This window comes from Cryptomeria japonica, chromosome 4 (assembly GCF_030272615.1).
Source record: "Cryptomeria japonica chromosome 4, Sugi_1.0, whole genome shotgun sequence".
In the NCBI taxonomy this organism is placed as follows: Eukaryota; Viridiplantae; Streptophyta; class Pinopsida; order Cupressales; family Cupressaceae; genus Cryptomeria; species Cryptomeria japonica.
The window spans coordinates 437,521,238-437,537,155 of NC_081408.1; positions in this window are offsets into that span (position 1 = coordinate 437,521,238).

A 15,918-nucleotide genomic window follows, 5' to 3' on the forward strand; every position below is an offset into this window, starting at 1 on the left:
TAAATCCAGTATATGAAGATGCTATTTTGAGCAGTACATCATTATTGGATTTAACCATCCAATTGTAGTCAGTGTGACTCCTATTTGTGTTTGAGGAGTGAGCTCTAGGCGCTTGGCCTTTCTACATGTGTAGACCCCATTTGTATACACATACTATCTGCAGTAGTATCATCTGATTGCGGGTAAGGTTTCCCACTGTGGTTTTTCTCATTACAGGGTTTCCACGTACAAATATTTGTGTTATGTGTTGTGGATGTTATTGTCTTTCTATTTCATGCATTAATCTTTACTGGTACTACAATTAACTGACAAACTGTCTATTGGCATAAAGTTTGGTTTACCGGTATTAAGCATTAAGGTTGGTTAAGTTGTTTTTGGTTTGAATTTATTTGACAACTGATTCACCCCCCCTCTCAGTTGTCTCCAGGACCTAACAATTGATATCAAAGCTTAGTCCTCTTTTGCAGAAGTTTAACAGCTTGAGGAGATCCAATGTCTACTAACTATTTCAGGAAGGACAGTCCTAAACTTGATAGAACCAACTATGGCATATGGAAGATCGGGATGGAGACACATCTAAATTGCATTGGAAAGGACATCTGGGATTTTACAAAGAATGGCTATATTGCTCCTACTCAAAGTCAACCTAATCCACCTACCTTAGGAAATGATGACGAAAATGATTGCAAAGCAAGGGAAGCACTTTTGAGCACATTATCAAATCAGAAAATCATGGGATTATTAGATAGATCTACTACTAAATCTATTTGGGACCATTTGGAAACATTGAATGAAGGATATTCCACAGTCAAAATTGCAAAACTTGAAAGCTTCTGGGTCAGGTATGAAAATCTGAAAATGGAAGAAGATGAAAGGATTTTTGCTTTTATGGAAAGAGTAAATAAAATTGTTTTGGGTATTAAATGTTGTGGAGGAACCTTAAGTTAAGATGAAATTGTTTCAAAAGTTTTAAGAGGATTGCCACCGACATACAAAATGAAAGTTACTACTATAAATGAGTTAAGAACAATGCCTAATACATCAGTAACTAGGGACACATTGATTGGAAAACTTTCAGCTTTTGAAATTGAGGAATTTGGTCCTATTGCTACTATAAAGACAGTTTTAGCTTTTAAGGCATCAACATCATTTGCACCATCATTTGACAAATCCGATTGGAAAGCCTTTTATGAAAGAGAACTTGAAGAACTTGAAGCACTATTTGCAAGAAAAATGCCTAAAGGTCTAGTTGGAAGTAAGTATGAAGGTAAATCACCCTTTAAATTTTTTAATTGTAATAAGATTGGTGATATGGTTTCAAGATTCCCTGATAGACATGATAGACTAAGAGAAGAAGCTAGAAGAACATAGAAGCCTAACCCTGAATATCAGAGATACAGATTTAAGAAGAATAAAGATAAATCTTGTTATCTTGCTGATGAAGGAGTCACTGATGATTCTGATGAGGATCCAATAGACAATGGATGGGCCTTTGTTGCTATAACAAAAGATCAACCGACACCTACTATTCAATCAGTAGAGCAGGCCCTGGTAGCTAAAGTTGAAGTTAAGGATGAATGGATCATTGATTCAGGATGTTCACATCATATGACTGGTGATAAAGGTAAATTCTTGACTTTTTAGGAATATAATGGAGGTCTAGTAATATTTTGAGATGATAAAGCTTGTTTGATCAAAGGAAAAGGTACTATATCTCTTGATGCTAAGCATAATACTGATAATGTTTACTATGTTGAATGTTTAAAGCATAATCTTTTAAGTGTTGGTCAATTAGTTGAAAAAGGATTTCAGTTACAATTCAAGAATGAAAAATGCAAAATTATGAACAAAACCGGTTTGGAAATTGCAACCGGTAATCAAACTAGAGGTAATATCTTTCATTTGAATAACAATGAAAAGACATGCTTGATTGCACACATTGATGAAAATTGGCTATGGCATAAGAGACTCTGTCATGTAAATTTTGATTGCATTGTGAAAATCAGTACCACTAAGGAAGTTAGAGATTTACCTAAGATTGTTAAACCTCACAATCCGGTATGTAAGGAATGTCAATTTGGAAAACAAGTTAGAGCATCTTTTAAAAGTATTCCAAAAAAATCCAATAATGCTCTTGACTTAATTCACACTGATTTATGTTGTTAGAATATTTAATCTTTACTTGGCTTAGGCTTATTTGTATTTAGTTTAGGATATTCCTTTGGAATTCCTACATGTAATTTGTCCTCTAGTACATGTGTGAGGACAAGTAATTTCTTTTATTTTCCTTTATTAAGGAATATTATATTTCCTCCATAAGAGGATGTGGACACATGGCACACACATTTTATGAATGGTGGCATTCATAGATTTAGGAGTTACTTTGTAACTCCTCTCCTCATCTCTATTTAAGACATGTCTCCTCTCTCATTTCTTCTTAATGAAATTATTGTAAAGAGCTTCTTGCTCTCTCTCTCTCTCTCTCTCTCTCTCACACACACACACACACACACACACACACACACACACACACACTCATTTTAGGCATTGCCTCATTCATAATATCACAAGGAGTTTTTCTTTGCTTTTCCCCTTTCAAAAGTTCTTGTGCCTCCTTCTTCACATTTGGGTGATTGCTCTAAGGTTTTTGCATTTCTCTTAGTAACATTTACTTCATCAATAAACTTGGATTTTTTTTTCCTTTCTTGCTCTTGTTTCTCCTTCCATGGTATCAGAGCAAGCTTCTAATCCTTGTTTTAAGTTGACGTCGATGAAGGTTTCCATTCTGTGGAGTTCACCTACTTGGAGGCATTCTTGAGAGGAGAAGAAGTTCTTTCTCTAATATTTTCTATTGTGCAGGTTTTGGTTTCAGTTTTTAAATTTTTTTTTCAAACTTGTTAACAAGTTTGCCTGCAGGTTTAATCTTCTATTCTAGGTTTTTTATTTAAAAAAAAAAACCTTTGGAAGGCTTGCCACCAAAGTTTCTAGTTTTTTTTATTGTGAATAGTTTGGAAGGTTTACCGCCAAACTTAGCCTCCTTAATCTATTTGGTCGACTTGCCGCCAAATCTGAATTATTATTACATTGCATTCTCTATTTGTTTGTAGGTTTTAACATTTCGTTTACTTGCAAATATTTTTGATAAAAATAAAATTCATATTATTTCTTCATTGAATCTCTCTGTATTTTAAAAATATATATCAGAATCTAACATTTTCTGCAAGTTCTTGTAAATGGCATAAATCTTTGTGTTTGCGGTTTTACATCGTATTTCATAGCATCGATTTATATTTCTCTCTAATTTTCCTTAAGTTTCTTTTGCTTGGCCCTTTTTTTGTTTCACTCAAAATCTTTCGGCTCTTTCAGTTTCTCTTTGCAACTGCAACTTTCATTTTTTTAATTTTTTTTATTCTTTGTTCCTTTCTTATGCCTCCTTCTTCACATTTGGGTGATTGCTCCAAGGTTTTTGCATTTCTCTTGGTGACATTTACTTCATCAATAAACTTACTTGGATTTTGTTTTCCTTCCTTGCTCTTGTTTCTCCTTTTATTTCACCATGTATAGGGCTTAAAAGATTAAGTTTTTATGTTCTTTATTATACTCTTTTCCTTTACTAGAAATTAAGTCCTCTTTCCACGTATTCTAAAAGTTTTTAGAAAAAATTGAAAAGATTCAAAAGTTTATTAAGTTTTTTTTAATATATAGAAAGTTTCAAAGTGTGAATCAAAGTTTTACAAAAGAAGTTTTTTTAATATAATTTTTTTTTAAACAATTTTTTTTGTTAAATGAAAATAATTTTAAATATTATTTTTTGTTTAAATAAACTTAAAGTTTTTTAATAAAATTTTATACTTCTATAAATAAGTTTTTTTTTAAAAACAAAAGTTATTATTTGAAATTTGTTTAGTTTAATCAAGGAGGTTAATTTTTGTTTTTTAATCAAGTAGTTATTTTTTTAATAAAAGGGGTAATTTTTATTTTTAATCATTATTTTGCTATCATGTCTACATTAATTCCAAAAATTAAATTAAATAGTTCCAATTATCATTCTTGGAAAACACATATCTCATTTATTTTTCGTTTCAAACACCTTTTGGATGTTGCTACTGATAAAACCTCAGAGCCCGCTTCAACTGCTACTCAAGCTGACCAAGATAGATGGAAGGCTCAAAATGAGGAAGCACTTGGTTTAATTGGTATTTCAATGGTTCATGATTTGTATGTTCTGATTGGAAATTGTACAAAAGCGTATGAAGCTTGAGAAATTTTAAAAACAACTTATGATAGCTCCAATGAATCCCGAAAAATTTAGCTTCAAGATCAACTCGAAGATCTCAGGTATACAGATTTTAAAACCATGGATGAATTCTTATTAGTTTGATTCTATAAATAGTCAATTAACTGGTTTAGGAGTTACACTAGCTGATTTACGTTTAATTTATCTTATTCTTAAAAAATGTCTTCCTCGTCAATTTCAACAATTTATTATGAATATTCATGCTCAACTTGCTATTCCTAGCTTAGCTACTCAATTAACTTATGATATTTTTTGTAATCTATTACATCAAGAGGAAGCTAAATTAATTCAATTTGGTACTCTTAAAAGTAGTGAACATGCTTTTATGTCTAAAAATCAAAATCATAATAATAATTTTAGATCCAATAATAATAATCATAATAATAATAATAATAATAATCACAAAACTTCTAATTATCAATCTCATTCTAAATCCTATCATAACAATTCTCATAATAATAATCATAATAATTCGTACAATAATCAAAGGAATAATTCTCAAACAAGACCCCATTGCACATATTGTGGGAAAGATGGACATATTACTAATAATTGTTTTAAGAAGCAAAATGGTAAAAAGCCCATGAACCAAAATAATCAAAATAATCAACAAGATAAACCTTATTATAAGAAAGGTAATAATAATGGTAATTCATCTCGTCATGCATTTACATGTACTTATAATGTTTCTCAACGACTTGAGTGGATTATTGATTCTAGTGCATCTTAGCATGTTACTTCTCATAAAGAATGTTTTGAATCTTTGCATCCTAATACTTCTAATATTCATGTTCAATTAGCTAATAATCATAGTTGCAAAGTTGAAGCTATTGATGATGTGAATGTTCCTAATGGGAAATTACATGATGTTCTATATGTTCTTGAATTAAAATCAAATTTGATTTTAGTTCCTAAACTTTGTCAAGATTATAAGATTAACTTTTATCGGGGCATGTGTTATATCATTGATCCAAAAACTAATCATGTTATTGCTACTGCTAAAATGGATAGTGATAACTTATTTAAGTTCTATGAATTTGCTCCTCCAAAGTATTCTTTGCTTACTACTATTGATTTTACTATATGGCATGAAAGACTTGGCCATCTCAATTCTGATTATATTTCATTGATGCAAAAAGCAAATATGGTTGATGGATTGCCTACTATTGTTCCTTCTCAAATTGTTTGCAATGGTTGCATGAGTGGTAAGATGCATAGGGAACCCTTTCCTCATGGTCAATCTTGGAGGGAATATACTAAATTACATTTAGTTCATAGTGATCTCGTGGGTCCCATGGAGAATCCCTCCATCCAAGGTTTAAGGTATTCTCTTACCTTTGTTGATGATTTTTCAAAAAGAACATGGATATATTTCCTTCATAGTAAGGATCAAGTGCTTGATGTGTTTATTGAATTTCATATGTTTGTAGAAAGGCAATCTGGTTTAAACTTAAGATTCTTCGTACTGACAATGGAAGAGAATATGTCAATACTGCATTTAATGCTTATTTGAAATATTTTGGAATTAAACATGAGCTTACCATTCCTTATACACCATAACAAAATGGTGGGGCAGAACGAAAGCATAGGACCATTGTTCAAATGGCTAGATGTTTATTGCATGCAAAAAATATGGATTACAAGTTTTGGGCTGAAGCTATGGCTTGTGCAACTTATTTAATTAATAGAACACCTACCAAAGCCTTAAAGGATAAAACTCCTGAAGAAGCTTGGTTTGGTAGAAAGCCTAATTTGCAGAATTTAAGAGTTTTTGGTTCCACGACTTATGTTCACAAACCTAAGGAGAAAAGAAAAAAATTAGATGCTAAATCTTCTCCTTTTATTTTTGTTGGTTATGATGAAAATACTAAAGATTATAGAGTTTACAATCCTATTACTAACAAGGTAAAAGTTGCAAGAGATGTTTGTATTGCAAAAAAAGGCGTTCATGATTGTTCTAAAGTGGAGGATGATGAACTTTCTCAAAGCAAAGTTGTGCTTGTGGAGGACCAACCTCCTTCTCTTAACCCTACTCCTAATGCATCTCTTTCTATTCCTTCTAGTGATAGTGATGATGATAATAATAACTCTACTCCTCGTGACTCTTCTTCTAGTGATGAATCCATTAATTCTAAAAGAAGCCTAAATGGTTTAAATCTTTAATTCAAGATAGTGATGAATACTTAGCTAGAATGGATAGAATTCAAGCTAGAAGAGTTAATTATTGTAATTATGCTTTAATGACTACTATTATGAATTCTAATGATCCTAAAACATTTGATCAAGCTAAAAATAAACCACATTGGCAAAAAGCAATGAAGGAAGAATACGATACTTTAATTTCTAACCAAACTTGGGATTTAGTTCCCTTGCCTCATGGTAAAAATATTGTTTCTTGCAAGTGGCTTTATAAAACCAAATTGAATGCTAATAAGAAAGTTATTATATTTAAAGCTAGATTAGTTGCTAGAGGTTTTTCTCAAATTGAAGGCTTAGATTATACTGAAACTTTTGCTCCTGTTGCTAAAATGCGTACAATTAAACTTGTGCTTTCTTTAGCTTCTAGAATGAATTGGCCTATTCACCAATGGATGTTAAAAGTGCTTTTCTTAATGGTGATTTACATGAGGAAATTTATATGTCTCAACTTCCTAGTTTTATTAAAGAAGGTAATGAACACTTAGTTTGTAAATTAAAGAAATCAATTTATGGATTAAAGCAATCTCCTAGGGAGTGGTATTCAAAGATTAATGCATTCTTTCTTTCTCAAGGCTTTATTAGAAGTAAAAATGATCCTAACTTGTATATTAAACATAGTGAAGATGATATTATCATTATTATCTTGTATGTAGATGATTTGATTCTTACTTCCAGTTCCAATACTTTGATTTCTGATATTAAGTTTCAACTTAATCAAAAATTTCAAATGACTGATTTAGGTCTTTTACACTATTTCTTAGGAATGCAAATTTGGCAAACCTCTAAAGGAATTTTCTTATCTCAAATTAAATATGCTTAAGATCTCATAGATAAGTTTAAAATGAATGATGCTCACCATGTTTCAATTCCTATTGAATTAGGCACTAAGTTAATGCTTGATATGCAAACTCCTCTTGTTGATCCTACTTTGTATAGACAATTAGTTGGAAGTTTGAATTATTTAACTCTTACTAGGCTAGATATTGCTTATAGTGTTGGTTTGGTTTCAAGATTCATGTCTAAACCTCAACAAACACACTTTAAAGTTGCTAAGAGAATTTTAAGATATATTAAAGGAACTATTAATGTAGGTTTGTTTTATGATGCAAATTCTGATTTTACTTTAAAAGGTTTTACTGATTCCGATCTAGGTGGAGATCCCAATGATGGGAAATCTACTTGTGGTTATTGGTTTTTTGTTGGTTCAGGAGCAATTTCTTGGAATAGTAAAAAGAAACAATCTACCTCTCTTGGATCCACTCAAGCTGAGTACAAAGGATGCACTAATTCTTCCAAAGAAGTCTTGTGGCTTAGAAGACTACTTGAAGATTTGGGTCTACCTCAACACAAACCAACTCCATTATATTGTGACAACCAAAGTGCCATTGCCTTGGCTAAAAATATAGTTTTCCATGCAAGGACAAAACACATTGCTCTCTAACACCACTTTATTAGAGAACAAATTGAAGACAAACAAGTTTCACTCCTCTATTGCAAAGGGGTAGACCAAGTTGCAGATATTTTGACCAAGCCACTTTGTAAAGAAAAGTTCCAATTTCATTGTAAAAATCTTAGATTGCAAACCATTGAAGGATTTGATGCAAACTCCCCAAGTAAAGCTTAAGGGAGGGTGTTAGAATATTTAATCTTTACTTGGCTTAGGTTTATTTGTATTTAGTTTAGGATATTCCTTTGGAATTCCTACATGTAATTTGTCCTCTAGTACATGTGTGAGGACAAGTAATTTCTTTTATTTTCCTTTATTAAGGAATATTAGATTTCCTCCATAAGAGGATGTGGACACATGACACACACATTTTATGAATTGTGGCATTCATAGATTTGGGAGTTACTTTGTAACTCCTCTCCTCATCTCTATTTAAGAGATGTCTCCTCTCTCATTTCTTCTTAATGAAATTATTGTAAAGAGTTTCTTGCTCTCTCTCTCTCTCTCACACATTTTAGGCATTGCCTCATTCATAATATCACAAGGGGTTTTTCTTTGCTTTTCCCCTTTCAAAAGTTCTTGTGCCTCCTTCTTCACATTTGGGTGATTGCTCCAAGGTTTTTGCATTTCTCTTGGTAACATTTACTTCATCAATAAACTTACTTGGATTTTGTTTTTCTTCCTTGCTCTTGTTTCTCCTTTCAAGCTAGAACTAAAAGTTTACAAGGTGATAGATATTTCATGCTAATCATTGATGACTATTCTAGAATGTGTTGGGTTACTTTTCTTAGAGAAAAATCAGAAGCACTTGGGAAGTTCAAACTATTCAAGGTGATGGTAGAAAATGAAACCAGCAAGAAAATCAAATGTTTGAGATCAGATCAAGGAGGTGAATTCACATCTAAGGAATTTAATACATTATGGGAAGTGAATGGAATTAGAAGATAGTTATCAGCACCCCAGACACAATAGCAAAATGGAGTTGTAGAAAGGAAAAACAAAACTATCTTGGATGTAGCTAGAAGTATGTTATGAGAAGCAAATCTACCACATGTATATTGGAGAGAGGCAGTAAGCACAACGGTCTATACATTCAACAAAGTTCACATCAAAGGTGAAACCGGTAAGACCCCTCATGAACTATGGTTTGGCATTACTCCTACTCTTAAATATTTCAGAATATTTGGAAGTAAATGCTATATTAGGAGAGATGAGTATATTGGCAAATTTGATCCTAGAAGTGATGAAGGAATATTCCTTGGTTATTCATCTAAGAGAAAAGCATATAGATGTTTTAACAAGAGATTGCAGAAAATTGTTGAGAGTACAAATGTGAAGATTGATGAACAATTTAGAGGAACTTCAAAGCACATAGACTCTGAACCGACAATAGAGATACTGACAAATGAACGTACATTGAATCCATTGGTACAAAATGAAGATCCAGTTACACCGACATCATCTGAAAACTCCACTGTAACTGAGGAACAATAGCAAACAAAGACACCCCGGTATGTAAGACTGAATCACTCTAAAAATCAGATAATTGGGAATGAGTATCAAGGAGTTATGACAAGAGGAAGACTGGCAAATGAAGAGGTATGTCTTATTTCTCAAATTGAACCATCATCAATTAATGAGGCATGTGAAGATAAGCACTGGATTAAAGCTATGGAAGAGGAACTAGAACAAATTGAGAAGAATAACAAATGGACATTAGTTCCCCAGTGTAAAGACAAAAATGTAATTGAAATAAAATGGGTATTCAAAAACCAACTTAATGAAGATGGTAAGGTAATTAGAAATAAAGCAAGACTAGTGATAACTCAATGATGAATGAATAGTACCAAACAGGTACTGAGAGGGGGGGTGAATCAATACAGACAAAAATACAGTCCAAAACCGGTTTGCTAGCAAATACTCCAAATGACTGGCAAACAGTGACACTAGTTGAAACAGAGTGAAACCAGTAAGACCCAGAACAACTAAAATAATCATAAACTAGTTACTCACTTAGCTTTCCTCTTAGCTCAATACTATAGTACCATTACACCCTCATGTATGAACAGGTAAACTATCATCAGATCTTCACAATAGTTAGTTCAATATGTTTAATAGATAGGCATAAAACACAAAACCACCATATGCTTAACAGGCAGTAACAAAGCATCACAAGATAAAGGCATCACACATGGAAACCCAACTGGGAAAAACCATGGTGGGGATGAATACCCACAAGCTGCTTTTTGAACTCTTTAGAAGTCCGCTCTGTTAGGAGCCTTGTCCGGTTAAAGACATTACAATAGGTTCTACTAGTAACCGATCCTGTTAGGGATCACCCGGTTAAGGGATGGCTACAATACCCAATTAAAGGTTGAACCTGGTTAGGGTTACCTTGTTAGAGGATTTCAAGAGCTCAATAGCTAAAGGATCTCCAGAGCTCTATAGCTTCCCAAAACTCAATAACTTCAAGTTACCCTGTTAAAGGATTTGTATCAAGCTGGTTAAGGCTACCCTGTTAAAGGATTTCACAACTGTTGAAGTGGTTAAAGATCAACAGGAATTACAATGATCTAGTGACAACACTCAATGCTAATGCAAATCCATTTTGGCTCCTCTTCACCTTCTGCACATTCACTTTGTAGGTATCTCTTCTCTCCTTTGGTCTGGAAAGAATCACGTATCACTTCCCTTGGATACACACATACAACTTTTGCCAACAAATTTAGAAAGAAACACAACATTGACCTTATAGAAAACATACAGGTCGGTAGCAAAAACCCTAAACCCTAAACCTGTTAGTGTAGCGTCCTAAAATTGTGACACTTGCAATTTCGACTGCATTTCGGTCTTCACGATGGTGATGCAACACGGAACCTGAATGGAGACCCCAAAACTTGTCCACGACACCAAAAACTGCATTTTCAAGCACCCTGGCCTGAACCTCCTTTGCACCCTGCTGTCCCGGGAGGTGGGACCAGAGCACCCAGCACCCTAGTCCTTCAGGACCAGGGCGCCCAGCGCCCTGGTCCCCCAGGACCATGGCGCCCAGCGCCCTGGTCCCTGGCCCTATTTTGGGCCCGGTCTCCTATGGGACTTCAGGTCTTTTTAGTTTGCAAATTGGAAATTATCTTTCCTGGTCGGCCTAAGGTCGGGAAAATCAGTCTTTTAACCCTAATTGGCAAGTATATGAACTACATTTTCTCTCTCATTTTGGGTAGAGAAAAGGTAAGAAGGGGATATGTGTACAAGCGTGGAAACTATACTCAAGCATTCAAGCATTCAAGCATTCCTTCAAGCAATTGATTATTTCAAGTCTCCATTCAAGGCTAAGTGTTGCATTCAAGACAAGGATTCAACCATTGAAGAGGAGATCACTTACAACATACAACATCTATACCTTCACACATAAGGATACAAACATCCTTACAACAAGGTATTAGTACTTGTTTTACATTACAGACATTTACATTTACAGCATTGCTCATTTCTTGGTTAATTCCAAAACTGGGGTTTGACCTAAAGGCAAACCCCTAATCCCTAACCCCCCAATCGTCTTCGCTTTTCTGTGTGTAGGTTGCAGGTACATGGCTGAAATTGGAGATCTGGAATCCTTGTGCAGAGACGAACAGATCCCCCTTCGTCTTGCGGATTTTTCGGAGGACCGTGGTGCTCGGGCGCCATCGTCCTGGCAACTTTCGCTCAAATTTGCAGGACAGCGCCATATCGACATTTTACTGCTAATTCCAGGTCCACAGCTTTATCCTATATCCCTAACTCAGTTTATAAGCGAATCTTTCTCACTTTCTATGCATTCCTAGCTTAATTCTTCTATGCACATTCTTTACAAAAGAGGGTAGCCTTGCTGTCATAACCCTTGAAACTCATTTAGCATCCAATCTTGCATTGCGTGGGATTGGATCTTGTGGGTTTCAACCCCTCTTTTGAATGTAAAGTCTCTCCCCTAAGTGAAAACCATCAACCCTAGTGAACCTCCCTTCTCTCTCCTTCGAGTTGGAAGAGGGGAGAGCAACTAGGGTTCGATCGCGATTTTCCGCGTTACATTTTGGTGAACCTGACGTGAACATCCTTTCTGATTATTCATAGTTAGATCTGAAAATTTGATTCCTTGATTACATTTCCATGTTTGATCTTTTGCAAAATTTTAGAGGTTAATTGCATAAAAACCCTAAATTTTCTTTTTAGTAATTGAACTTGCAAATGTCTAAATGTTAATGCTTGTTTCAGATCTACCCTTCTATTACAAATTATCAATTCATATCTATGCTTTAATTTTGAAAATTAAGTGGTTAAGTGTCAAAACCCTAATTTTTGAAACTCTCTTGATTCAACCTTTGTCCGACAATTTCGCTGATCAAAACATCTCCAAATCAGCTGTAACTTTGGATTCCGCAATAAAATCACAATATCTTTCATCCCTGAAAATTTGGAAAAAAGTTGCGAGGACCGTGTGCACTCCGAGCGCCATAGTCCCTGACATTTTTTCCGAAATTTCGGGAGCTAGATCTTACTGTATTTTCCTGCTAAAATCCAGAATTTTGGCTGATTTTATCAATTATAACACTTTCAAAATTAAAGTCAAAGTTGGTCTAGGGATTGCTTGGATTAACGCTTCTAATCATTCAAAAATCATTGAAACTGAAATTTTGTGTCAAAATTGTGTTCTTACTATCCTAAATCTGAAAAGTGTGTTTGCATTCATTAAAAATTTCAGTGCTTTATTTAAATTCTTGCAATTTGTGACTTTTGAAATTAAGTGCTTAATTACAACAACTTCAATTTCCGCTTTCAAAATTGAATTTTGCGTGAAATTGAGTCAACTTTTGAATTTCAAAACTTGCATTGCTTTCGGTATTCCCTCTAAAATCATAAAATTCAAAATTTCAGTTTCCCTCTCTTTTTCAAAATTCAAATTTTTGCATTTTTCGACAATCTTGGTAGGGTTCAATTTTGAGATTGCAACTTTAATTTGGCCTATCTACAGATCGTAAAACCACTCAATTTTTTTAGATTAGCTCTAAAATCATCATAACTTTCATCCCTGCAAATTTTGAAAAAAGTTGTCGGGACCGTGTGCACTCCGAAGCGCCACGGTCCCTGACATTTTTTCTTAAATTTCGGGAGATTGTCCTGATTATATTTAACAGCTTAAATCCAAAAGATTGGCTGATTTTACTGAAAATTGCTACCTCTAAATTCAAAACTTTCTCTCTCTCTCTAGTGCATGAGTTTTACAACAATAAGCCCTACTTACACTATTCCTGTTAGATGAAGCCATAGAATTAAGTCCTTCCAAGGTTTAACTACTGAGGAGATGGAACCTAATTTGAATAGCCTTTTTAACGAGGACATGGGTAATTCCTCTAATCCTTCTAATGATGAAGAAGCTCTCCATGAGGTTTCTGAAGAACAACTTTCGAAATTGGATAACCAATTTGATGATTTTCGACAATGGATGTCTCAAGAATACCCCGATAGTCAAGCTCTTCCTTTAATTGAGGGTCTAAAACGTATGCTTCAAAGTGATAAGAATGGAATTGATATTTTGCGTGGTATTGCACACATTGTGGATTCGAATGTGATGCCTATGAAGAGTTGTGCTGAAAATTTGGGTTATACACAACCTCCTACTCAAGTCAATCATTCTATTCCTTTGATGACTTCTATTGCTAGCATACCTACCTTTACATCAAACATAATGGCTACTTCTACACAAGACATTCCTCCTGTGATCACCAGTCATGGGGGCAATCCTTCCTCTTCAATTAACCCTCTTCCTTCATTCAATCCGATTTCTTCATTCGTCCCTTCAATGAGTGTTCCTATTACATCTCCACAAATGAACATGATGCAAGGGGGCAATTCATTCAATCATTCCATTCCTCCTTGTAGTGTTCCTCATGTCCAATCATCTCCTATGACTAATTATCATAGAGTCCCACCACCTTACTCTTTACCTTCTTTCAATAACATAACACCTCCATCTCAATCTAACACATCTAATATGAACTCTTCGACTGAAGCGACCATTAACAATCTTGCACAAACTATCTCTTCTTTACAGCAACAAATTGCCTCCATGAATCAATCTAAGTTTAGTGTGCCCACATTTGATGTTGCGAGCCCACTTTCTCTTGACATTGTTCGAGCTATCCCTCCTAAACATGTTGAAATTCCGCATTTGGAGCTTTATAATGGTAAAGGTGATCCTCTAACACATGTTAAGACTTTTCAAACAATCTGTACTGATTTTGCCTATGACCAAAGGTTGCTTGCAAAATTGTTTACTAGAACATTAAGAGACAAAGCCTTACAATGGTATTTCTCGTTGCCTTCTTATTCTATTACTTCTTTCGAACAACTTGCAAATGCTTTCATTCAACAATTTCAAAACAATATAAGTCCTAAAGTTACTTTGATTGATTTAATGCATTGTAAACAAGGTGTTAAAGAAAAAGTGACTGATTTCATTGGTAGATATAAGCATTTGTATGCTCAAATTTATTTTCCAGTGCCTGACAATGATATTCAAAGAATCTTTATTTCTAATTTACAAAAAGATAATCGAGACAAACTTCTGTTTTCTGAGTTTACTTCTTTCCAACAGTTGTGTGCAACTCTTCACAATTATCAACTGACTGTGAGTCAAATGGAACAATCACATCCTATGGCTCCGAGTGATAAGGGTGATAGCAGTCAACAACCATTTGGGAAGTTTAAACCGAACAGAGATTCCATCAAATTCAATGAAAACATCATCAACAACAATGTGAATGCAGCATCAGGTGTGCCTCCTATTTCTAAATTTTTCAAGAAAGAAAGAAAGTATACTCCTTTGAATGAATCATTGCATAGTATTATGAATAAGTTATTGGAACAAAATGTGCTTACTCTTCCTCCTATAAGGCAAATTAATCCTGCAAAGATTACTTCACCTTATTTTGATAACAAAGCTTTTTGTCAATTTCATCGTCAGCCTGGGCATGATACTGAAAAATGTTTTTCTTTAAAGGGTAAAATTCAAGATTTGATTGATAATAATACTATTTCTGTTTCTGGAGTGAATGATAAAGGCAATACATCTGTAGCTCCTCCTAATCAAAATCTTCAGATTTTCACTGATCCATTACCTTCTCATACCTCTAATGCGATTGAGACTAATGATTCCTCTCTTTCATCTGATGGTCTTGTGTCTATGACTCTGAATGTGATTAACTTTGTAGAGCAGCAAGAAAACCCTAAAGAATCTTCCATCACATTTGATTCCAGTGAAACCATTAGGGCACCTGATGGTCCTTTATACATAGTTGCAAAAGTCAAGAATACACCTTGCCGTGGAGTGCTTATTGATCCTTCGTGCATGGTTAATGTTATTACTGAAGAATTTCTTTTTACTTTGCAATTGAATCAAGTGATTTATGACAAAACAGATGTGATTGTGAAACTATTTGATGCATTTTCTTCTCCTGCAATTGGTTCTATTACATTGCCTATTGAGGTCCATAACAAATCCCTTGATGTGAACTTTGCTATTATTCCATCTTTCGAACAATTTCGTGTGAAGCTTGGCTATCCTTGGCTATCTTCCATGAAAGCTATTGCTTCTCCTATTCATAAGTGTTTGAAATTTCCCCATAATGGTGAAGTTGTTACTGTCAATCATAGTCTCTTTAAACCAGCTGAAAGAACTTCTAGCGTTCCTCTTGATTACTTTTGGCCTAAACAATTCCAATCTCTTCCTCCGCGAAGTGATCATCTTTTCAAATCTTATCAAAAGTGGAAAAGAGATATGATCCTATCTCTAAGTGAACCTAGAACACCCAAACTTGATATTCCTATCGTTCTTGAGAAGGAAGTTCTTCCTTTGAAAGATAAAACTAATGTCTTTCCTCAAGAAGATTCCCAACCCGTTCCCATGGATGTGACTATGTCTATATCTAATAAACTTCCTAAA